Source organism: Pseudoliparis swirei, chromosome 8, assembly GCF_029220125.1.
Source record: "Pseudoliparis swirei isolate HS2019 ecotype Mariana Trench chromosome 8, NWPU_hadal_v1, whole genome shotgun sequence".
Taxonomy (NCBI): Eukaryota; Metazoa; Chordata; class Actinopteri; order Perciformes; family Liparidae; genus Pseudoliparis; species Pseudoliparis swirei.
The window spans coordinates 848,692-859,101 of record NC_079395.1 but is presented as its reverse complement, the minus strand read 5'-3'; the positions used below and the strand labels follow the sequence as shown (position 1 = coordinate 859,101).

The window sequence follows — 10,410 nt, the reverse complement described above, 5'->3', positions numbered from 1 at the left end:
TGTACATTACTATAAAACAATGAACATTGCTCTAAAACAATGTACATTACTATAAAACAATGAACATTACAATAAAACAATGTACATTACTATAAAACAATGAACATTACAATAAAACAATGTACATTACTATAAAACAATGAACATTACAATAAAACAATGAACATTACTGTAAAACAATGAACATTACTATAAAACAATGTACATTACTATAAAACAATGAACATTACTATAAAACAATGTTCATTCCTATAAAACAATGTACATTATTATAAAACAATGTACATTACTATAAAACAATGTACATTACTATAAAACAATGTTCATTACTATAAAACAATGTACATTAATATAAAACAATGTACATTCCTATAAAACAATGAACATTACTATAAAACAATGAACATTGCTCTAAAACAATGTACATTGCTCTAAAACAATGTACATTGCTATAAAACAATGTACATTACTATAAAACAATGTTCATTACTATAAAACAATGTACATTACTATAAAACAATGAACATTACAATAAAACAATGTACATTAATATAAAACAATGAACATTACAATAAAACAATGTACATTACTATAAAACAATGTACATTAATATAAAACAATGAACATTACAATAAAACAATGTACATTAATATAAAACAATGAACATTACAATAAAACAATGTACATTACTATAAAACAATGTACATTACTATAAAACAATGAACATTACAATAAAACAATGTACATTACAATAAAACAATGTACATTAATATAAAACAATGTACATTACTATAAAACAATGTACATTACTGTAAAACAATGTACATGACTATAAAACAATGAACATTACTATAAAACAATGTACATTACAATAAAACAATGTACATTACTATAAAACAATGTACATTACAATAAAACAATGTACATTACTATAAAACAATGTACATTAATATAAAACAATGTACATTAGTATAAAACAATGTACATTACAATAAAACAATGTACATTCCTATAAAACAATGAACATTACTATAAAACAATGTACATTACAATAAAACAATGTACATTACTATAAAACAATGCACATTACTGTAAAACAATGAACATTACTATGAAACAATGTACATTACTATAAAACAATGAACATTACTATAAAACAATGTACATTACTATAAAACAATGTACATTACAATAAAACAATGTACATTACTATAAAACAATGAACATTACGATAAAACAATGTTCATTACTATAAAACAATGTACATTATTATAAAACAATGTACATTAATATAAAACAATGAACATTACTATAAAACATTGTACATTACTATAAAACAATGTACATTACAATAAAACAATGAACATTTTTATAAAACAATGAACATTTCTATAAAACAATGTACATTACTGTAAAACAATTAACATTACTATAAAACAATGTACATTACAATAAAACAATGAACATTATTATAAAACAATGAACATTACTATAAAACAATGTACATTACAATAAAACAATGTACATTACTTTAAAACAATGTACATTACAATAAAACAATGTACATTACTTTAAAACAATGTACATTAATATAAAACAATGAACATTACTATGAAACAATGAACATTACTTTAAAACAATGTACATTATTATAAAACAATGTACATTAATATAAAACAATGAACATTACTATAAAACATTGTACATTACTATAAAACAATGTACATTACAATAAAACAATGAACATTTTTATAAAACAATGAACATTACTATAAAACAATGAACATTACTATAAAACAATGTACATTACAATAAAACAATGAACATTATTATAAAACAATGTACATTACAATAAAACAATGTACATTACTATAAAACAATGTACATTAATATAAAACAATGTACATTACTATAAAACAATGTACATTTTTATAAAACAATGAACATTACTATAAAACAATGTACATTACTGTAAAACAATGAACATTACTATAAAACAATGTACATTACAATAAAACAATGTACATTACTATAAAACAATGTACATTAATATAAAACAATGTACATTACTATAAAACAATGTACATTAGTATAAAACAATGTACATTACAATAAAACAATGTACATTCCTATAAAACAATGAACATTACTATAAAACAATGTACATTACAATAAAACAATGTACATTACTATAAAACAATGCACATTACTGTAAAACAATGAACATTACTATAAAACAATGTACATTACTATAAAACAATGAACATTACTATAAAACAATGTACATTACTATAAAACAATGTACATTACAATAAAACAATGTACATTACTATAAAACAATGAACATTACGATAAAACAATGTTCATTACTATAAAACAATGTACATTACTATAAAACAATGAACATTACGATAAAACAATGTACATTACAATAAAACAATGTACATTACTATAAAACAATGCACATTACTGTAAAACAATGAACATTACTATAAAACAATGTACATTACTATAAAACAATGAACATTACTATAAAACAATGTACATTACTATAAAACAATGTACATTACAATAAAACAATGTACATTACTATAAAACAATGAACATTACGATAAAACAATGTTCATTACTATAAAACAATGAACATTACTATAAAACAATGTACATTACTGTAAAACAATGAACATTACTATAAAACAATGTACATTACAATAAAACAATGAACATTACTATAAAACAATGTACATTACAATAAAACAATGTACATTACTTTAAAACAATGTACATTACAATAAAACAATGTACATTACTTTAAAACAATGTACATTAATATAAAACAATGAACATTACTATAAAACAATGAACATTACTTTAAAACAATGTACATTATTATAAAACAATGTACATTAATATAAAACAATGAACATTACTATAAAACATTGTACACTACTGTAAAACAATGTACATTACAATAAAACAATGAACATTTTTATAAAACAATGTACATTACTATAAAACAATGTACATTACTGTAAAACAATGAACATTACTATAAAACAATGTACATTACTATAAAACAATGAACATTACTATAAAACAATGAACATTACGATATAACAATGTACATTACTATAAAACAATGTACATTACTATAAAACAATGAACATTATTCTCAGTTGGGAGTAACGCGTTACTGTAATTCCACTACTTTTAGCGGTAACGAGCATGTAACGAAGTATTTTTTTAACTCAACTAACGCAGTTACAATTACTGAAATTTAAATGAGTTCGTTACTCGCGTTACTCTCTTTTGTGAAAAATGAACACTTGCAGCCAAGAAGACAAGCTAGGCTACTTTAGCTGCTTCTGATCTGACATCGCAGGACCTTGGTGGCGCAATGATATTGTAACGTCTCGGACGTTATGGACTGATGACACGGAGACGGGACCACGTTATTACTCCTCCCTTTATTGGGCATCCACCAACACAGACAGCTGCTCCTCAGCTCAGCAGCTCCAACGTCAACAACAACGGTTCCCGTCAACCACCCTTAACTCCCGTTTTCCGGCAGGTTAACCCCGCCTCCCCTCTACTCCGCCAATCACAGGCACGCCCCCTCGACCAGCATCACGGTGCCACACTGTGATTGACAGCCACTTCCAGTGTTGCCAGGTCCAGGTTTTCCCGGAATTGGGCTACTTTTGAAGTGTTGCGCGGTTGAATTTTTGTCCGCTGGTTCGGGTAGACCTATTTTGCATGCAAATTACATGAATATCTTTAAATAAAAATCCATATTTTAAATGAAATAATCTATTTATACCCAAATCCTACCAAACTGACTCCAGATCAGCACGTACACGCCGACACATCCGCGCACACAGGTGAGCACACTCACCCCCCCCCCCCCTCAATTATATGCAGCACCTCAAGGCACCTTTGTTTTCTCTTTTAATTAGTGTTAATACTGTGTAGGCCAATCACTTTTATTTCATTGGGCCTAATGTGGTTTAAAAAAAACACTGTTAAATGACTGAGACAGTTATTTTGTATTAAGTTAAGTATTAAAAGGGACTTTTGTACGACTGCTTGATTTGAAGGCCTGTTGCCCTGTTGATTGCAATAAATAGGTCTACAACATATGTTTATTGTGTTTGACTGTTCAGTACTGTTCATTACATTAAAAAAGCAGACAAAAGTAACTTAAAAGTTACTTTCCCGAGTAACTAATTACTTTTGATATACAGTAACTACTAAAGTAATTAAATTACTTTTAAAAGAAGTAACTAGTAACTATAACTAATTACTAATTTTCAGTAACTTGCCCAACACTGGAGATCATGGAATTATTCATGGAGTAATTGAACAACTTCTGACCTCCACATATGAATTATACTTGTAGTCTAGCTTTAAAATACATGTTGCGTGTCGACGTGAAGAGGAGTCACAAGCTTACGCCTCTGAGCCCTCGTGCTCGTGGAGAATAACAGGAGACGGTATTCATCATCACTGCTGGTTGCTCGCTGCCTCGGCATCTCATGTCAGATCCTGTTGTCGTGTTCCACTTGAGACAGCTGCTTTGCATCAGAGCGTCGACTTCGACCCAGAGTTACATGTAGAGATGGCGTCTGCAGCAGAGAGATTTATAACAACATGAAGGCATGCAGAGGGCGAGCCGGGGGAACGTTAGACTCTGTGAGGGAGAGGCTCCTGACTGACTGCTTCTGCCTGCTCGGCTGCTTTAATGACAGGCAGCAAACTGATTCAGGAGGACAAACAAATCACTGGGACAAACCTCAGCAGGCAAACTGGATTTGAGGAAGAGTTGTAGAGAAATATGGAGCAATCATCAACATCTAAGTAGCACATACATATGTTAAAATGAAGAAAGTGAGGTGATGTAAAACATGGAGCAGGTTGTAACAGAGTCTTTGTCTGTAAATGAGGAACAAAGTTCACTTTCACAGCGCCGCTCCTCCTCCAGGAATGAAGTACAGCTTGATAAGCCCCTCCCTCTTCCTCCTGCTCTCAAACACAGGCGGCTGCACTCTGTCCACACACTTCCTGGTTCCCTCCCACTAGAGCTGACACGCCCCGTTCACTGAACCGTCACATGTTGTTCACATCAGAAGTCAAAGCAGAGTCGCTTCTGAGGAAGTGAAACTCAGACAGTCGTTGCTCCTGAGAGGTGAAAAGGAGCAGAAAGGAGTTCAGCCTCGAATCTTCGGCCCGGTGTGTGTGTGTGTGTGTTCCTTCTTCTTCTTGTTATTGAAGTTGTCCCTGAGGAGGAGAGGCGGCTGTTGGACCTTGAACGCATCTTCCCAGCTTCCAGTGAGTGAACGCAACGCGGGGGAGCCGAAAGAAACATGAATCCAACTTTGAACAACCAAAACATGAACAAGGGCGACACGGTGAGTCACGTGATCTGGTCGTGTGGCCGTGTGCGTCAGGGCACGTTCCTCTTTTCTTTCTTCTCTTCTTTCTTTCGGGGGTGAACATGTCCTGAACTCTGTCTTGTAAACGTGACGGACTTCTGTTGGACAGGATCGATCGTGGATTTGGATTTGGACCGTGACGAAGGGGGCGTGGCTGTGAGTGACGTGGATGTTTCTCTGTGTCCAGTGTTTCAGTTTTTCTCGATTGCTAAGACACATTTCTTGTAACTCAAAACAGTTTTACCTGTGCTCAAAATCAAACACTGCTCTCAAATCATGAACAAAGTGATCCATATAATATACACTATCTAGCAGTCAGTAAACAATACACCAATAAATAGAAAACACATTGTTCAAAACATATAGTTCTCAGGGAGAAGTAGATTTTTAATCAAATTTCATACGAAGGAAAACATGTTTTATGAGTCGCTACACATTGATAGATTTCCTCCTGTGCTTTGCTCTCTGCATTTCTTTTGTTCTTCCTCCTCCTTGTACCCTATTGTTGCAGGACTGCACTCTGCAGCTCACAGCGTGTCCTTTGTCTCTGTCAGACGGTCATTCTTGTTCTTTGTTGGTATGAAGCTGCAACCAGTCAACATGTATTGGTCAGTCCGTCCTGTCAGCGTAACCAATAGAAAGCAGGATGTTCAAGGCCCCACGGTGAGTTCATGGTCCATGATCCAGCCTCCAATGCACTGCGGGCCTCCTGCAGTCGACACTCCTCCAGTGAAGGGAGTCAACATGTCACCAACGGGCTTCTTCTGGTCTCCGGGGCGGAGCACTTCGTCCACATCACAAGCAACATGTCCTCTCCTGAGGCGCCGGGGGAAGAAGCCTCTTGTGTGTCTTTGAAGCAGCTGCAGAGAGCGGAGTCCAGAACATGTGCGACCACCGAGACGAGCATCCTGACCCCGCCCCCTGAACGCCGTCACCATGGCGACGCACAACATCGGCTCACATCGGGCTGAGTCCAAGTCCTGCTGCCCTCGTCGTCTGTGGACCATCACCTGGTCTCTGGCTGCTGCTCCAGGGTCGCCACGGGTTACACTCTGTGTCCTCCTCTTCCTCTCCTCCTCCTCCTCCTCTTCGCCCACCTCGCATACGCCCTCCTCCTCTTCCTCCTCGTCGCCCACTTCTCATACGCCCTCCTCCTCTTCCTCCTCGTGGCCCACCTCGCATACACACTTGCCCTCATCCTCTCACATTGTTTCTTCTATCCATTCTCAGACTTTCTCCTTCCCACCTTCAACCACCTGTTTGCTCTCCACTGGCTTATATTGGTTGTGTCACATCATTTGATACGAGTTAAATCCATTTAGAGTGATTGTGTTGATCCATGACGTGTGTTCTCTCTTTGTATTTCATCGTTGCCCTTTGTGTTCACAGTATGGATGACGTGTGCATTAGAGGGCAGAATGTGTTTTGAGACTGAGGATGTTTTAGAGTTTTGCTGAAAAGTCTAAGTGAGATCTGCAAATTGTGTTTTACCATGTGAAATAGTTTACGGTATTGACAACAGACTATTGCACAGTTGGCTAAATGAGTTCAGGCGTCTGAGAACTTTGTTCAACCAATGGGTTTTAGTGTTTTAGCAATTGAGAAAAACTGTAATGGGTTTTGACCTCTGGGTGACCTCGACCCACGTGACTGAAAGGGTCAGCATGGGTCCATTTGTGTGGTTCTAGGACTACAGATGTGTAACCTGTGGCTCTATTTTAATTATTGTAACTCAGGTTTATGGACTAGTCACCAGGTTCAGCTACAGAGCTCAATTGTTGTGGGGAAAAAACACCAAATTAAATAGTTCAGTTTTTAAGAGTTTTACTGGGATTCAACAAAAATCAATTAAAATCACACACATATATTTATAATGAATAATAAACTTTAAGGTGGACAGTCATCCGTGTGGTTCACCCTGTGGGCAGCTCTCCATCTGATATCAAGTGGTGCTCCAAGTGATCATCTGCTTCATTAACGTTAACCTGCTACTCAGTCAGACTGACAAAACATTTGTTATCCTTTGGGATGTTTCAGATGCTAAACTTTGTTTTTGGATTATTATTTTGTTTAATTTTTTTTCACTCCCTCTTTCAGCTCCTCCTCCAGGAATGAAGTACAGCTTGATAAGCCCCTCCCTCTTCCTCCTGCTCTCAAACACAGGTGGCTGCACTCTGTCCACACACTTCCTGGTTCCCTCCCACTAGAGCTGACACGCCCCGTTCACTGAACCGTCACATGTTGTTCACATCAGAAGTCAAAGCAGAGTCGCTTCTGAGGAAGTGAAACTCAGACAGTCGTTGCTCCTGAGAGGTGAAATGGAGCAGAAAGGAGTTCAGCTGGATCGGGAAACCATCTCTTGTTCCATCTGTCTAGATCTCCTGAAGGATCCGGTGACTATTCCCTGTGGACACAGCTACTGCATGAACTGTATTAAAGCCCACTGGGAGGAAGAGGAGGGGAAGAAACTCCTCAGCTGCCCTCAGTGTAGGCAGACCTTCACACTGAGGCCTGTCCTGCTGAAGAACACCATGTTGGCAGCTCTAGTGGAGCAGCTGAAGAAGACTGGACTCCAAGCTGCTCCTGCTGATCACTGCTATGCTGGAGCTGAAGATGTGGCCTGTGATGTCTGCACTGGGAGGAGACTGAAGGCCTTCAAGTCCTGTCTGGTGTGTCTAATTTCTTACTGTGAGAAACACCTCCAGCCTCATGATTATGCACCTCCATTCAAGAAACACAAGCTGGTGGAGCCCTCCAACCAGCTCCAGGAGAACATCTGCTCTCGTCATAAAGAGGTGATGAAGATGTTCTGCCGTACTGATCAGCAGTGTATCTGTTACCTCTGCTCTGTGAATGAACATAAAGGCCACGACACAGTCTCAGCTGCAGCAGAAAGGACCGAGAGGCAGAGGGAGCTGGAGGGGAGTCGACTCAACATCCAGCAGAGAATCCAGGACCGAGAGAAAGACCTGAAGCTGCTCCATCAGGAGGTGGAGGCCCTCAACCTCTCTGCTGATAAAACAGTGGAGGACAGTGAGAAGATCTTCACTGAGCTGATCCGGCTCATGGAGAACAGAAGCTCTGACGTGAAGCAGCAGGTCAGATCCCGGCAGAGAACTGAAGTGAGTCGAGTCCAAGAGCTTCAGGAGAAGCTGGAGCAGGAGATCACTGAGCTGAAGAGGAACGAGGCTGAGCTGAAGCTGCTGTCACACACAGAGGATCTCAAGCAGTTTCTACTCCACTACCCCTCACTGTCACCACGCTGAGTCGACACACTCGTCCGGCATCGATATCCGTCCTCTGAGACACTTTGAGGACGTGACGGCGGCTGTGTCAGAAGTCAGAGATAAACTACAGGACGTTCTGGGGGACAAGTGGACAAACGTCTCACTGGCAGTGACTGAAGTGGACGATTTACTGTCTCCTTCACAAGCAGAGCCCGAGACCAGAGCTGGATTCTTAAGGTATTCATGTGACATCACTCTGGATCCAAACACAGTAAACACACGTCTGTTATTATCTGATGGGAACAGAAAAGCAACATTTATGAGTGAAGAACAGTCTTATTCTAGTCACTCAGACAGGTTCTATTCATGTTGGCAGGTCCTGAGTAGAGAGAGTCTGACTGGACGTTGTTACTGGGAGGTGGAGTGGAGAGGAGGAGTTAATGTAGCCGTCTCATACAAGAATATCAGCAGAACAGGGAGCATGGATGAATGTCTGTTTGGATACAATAATAAATCTTGGGCGTTACATTGTGTCAATAACAGTTTTACATTTTATCACAACAAAGTCCAAACTCCCGTCTCTGGTCCTCAGTCCTCCAGATTAGGAGTGTACCTGGATCACAGAGCAGGTGTTCTGTCCTTCTACAGCGTCTCTGACACCATGACTCTCCTCCACAGAGTCCAGACCACATTCACTCAGCCTCTCTATGCTGGACTTGGGTTTTATTCTCCTGGAGACACTGCTGAGTTCAGTAAACTCAAATAGACAGAAGTGAGTTCAGGGACATCTGGTTAAAGTCTGTGTTTTAAGTCTTAAACTTATTTTGTTTCCATCATCGTCTGAGCAGACTTTTCTTCACCTGTCAATCAAACCTTGTGGGCGGGACTTGTCCATCTTCTCCTTGTTGTTGTGTAGGTGTCTGAGTTCCTGTAGGTGGCGCTCCTTCCTGTGTGTGTTGAGTCATGGAGGCTCTCACTGCTCATGATGCTCTTTGTTTACCTGAACTCATATTTATCTGCAGGGAAATGTAAAATGCTCTGAGCTCTAAATGTTTGATGAATATTGTTATTGATGTATTCTTTAATTTAAGTTTCTCTTCCTCTGCATGGGTCTTAAAGAGAGAAAGCACCAGAGCTTCTTTATCGGAGATATTTTGTTCTTAGAACTTCATGCAAATTATTCTATTAATACATTTGTGAGACTAAATGTTGTTGTTGTTTTCCCAATCAACGTACACATGATGTACTGTGTTGCATTATAAAATAAAGTATCATAATCAATCAGTAAATCTCTCATCGTTCTTTTCCATAACTGAGGTGGTGGTCCAACACGTCTCCCAGACTTCACTGAAGGTTTCATGTAACGTTCAGGTTCTTTCCGTGCGTCGGCTTCACTTCTCAAACCCGGAGGTCGGCTCCTCTGGAGGTCACGAGTGTGACCCTGTTTCCTGCATGTGGTGTGTGCTGTGCCTTTAAGGGTCTGAACCAGGGATGTGAAAGAGGTGAGCGCTCCCCAGCTGAGTGCTTCTGCTCTTCCGGTCCACTGTGTCCTGACTCACGGTGTCGCTGTGGAAGCGAGGCTCCAACCCTCTGGTTCCCCTCAGGGAAACACCCAGAATGCACTGGGGCCAGAGGCCACTGGACCGGAAACACAGGACTCACAGACGGGTGGAGTCACTTCTACATTTAATACATGCATCAAAGTGCACAGACAAGAAAGTAAAGCATGTGGGGTTAAATAAAAACATAAC

At 38.5% G+C, this 10,410-nt stretch overlaps 1 pseudogene; it reads left to right on the top strand.

Moving 5' to 3' along the window:
* The first annotated feature begins 4,955 nt into the window (after positions 1-4,955).
* Positions 4,956-9,948, top strand: LOC130198128 (tripartite motif-containing protein 16-like; annotated as a pseudogene).
* Positions 9,949-10,410: the final 462 nt, after the last annotated feature.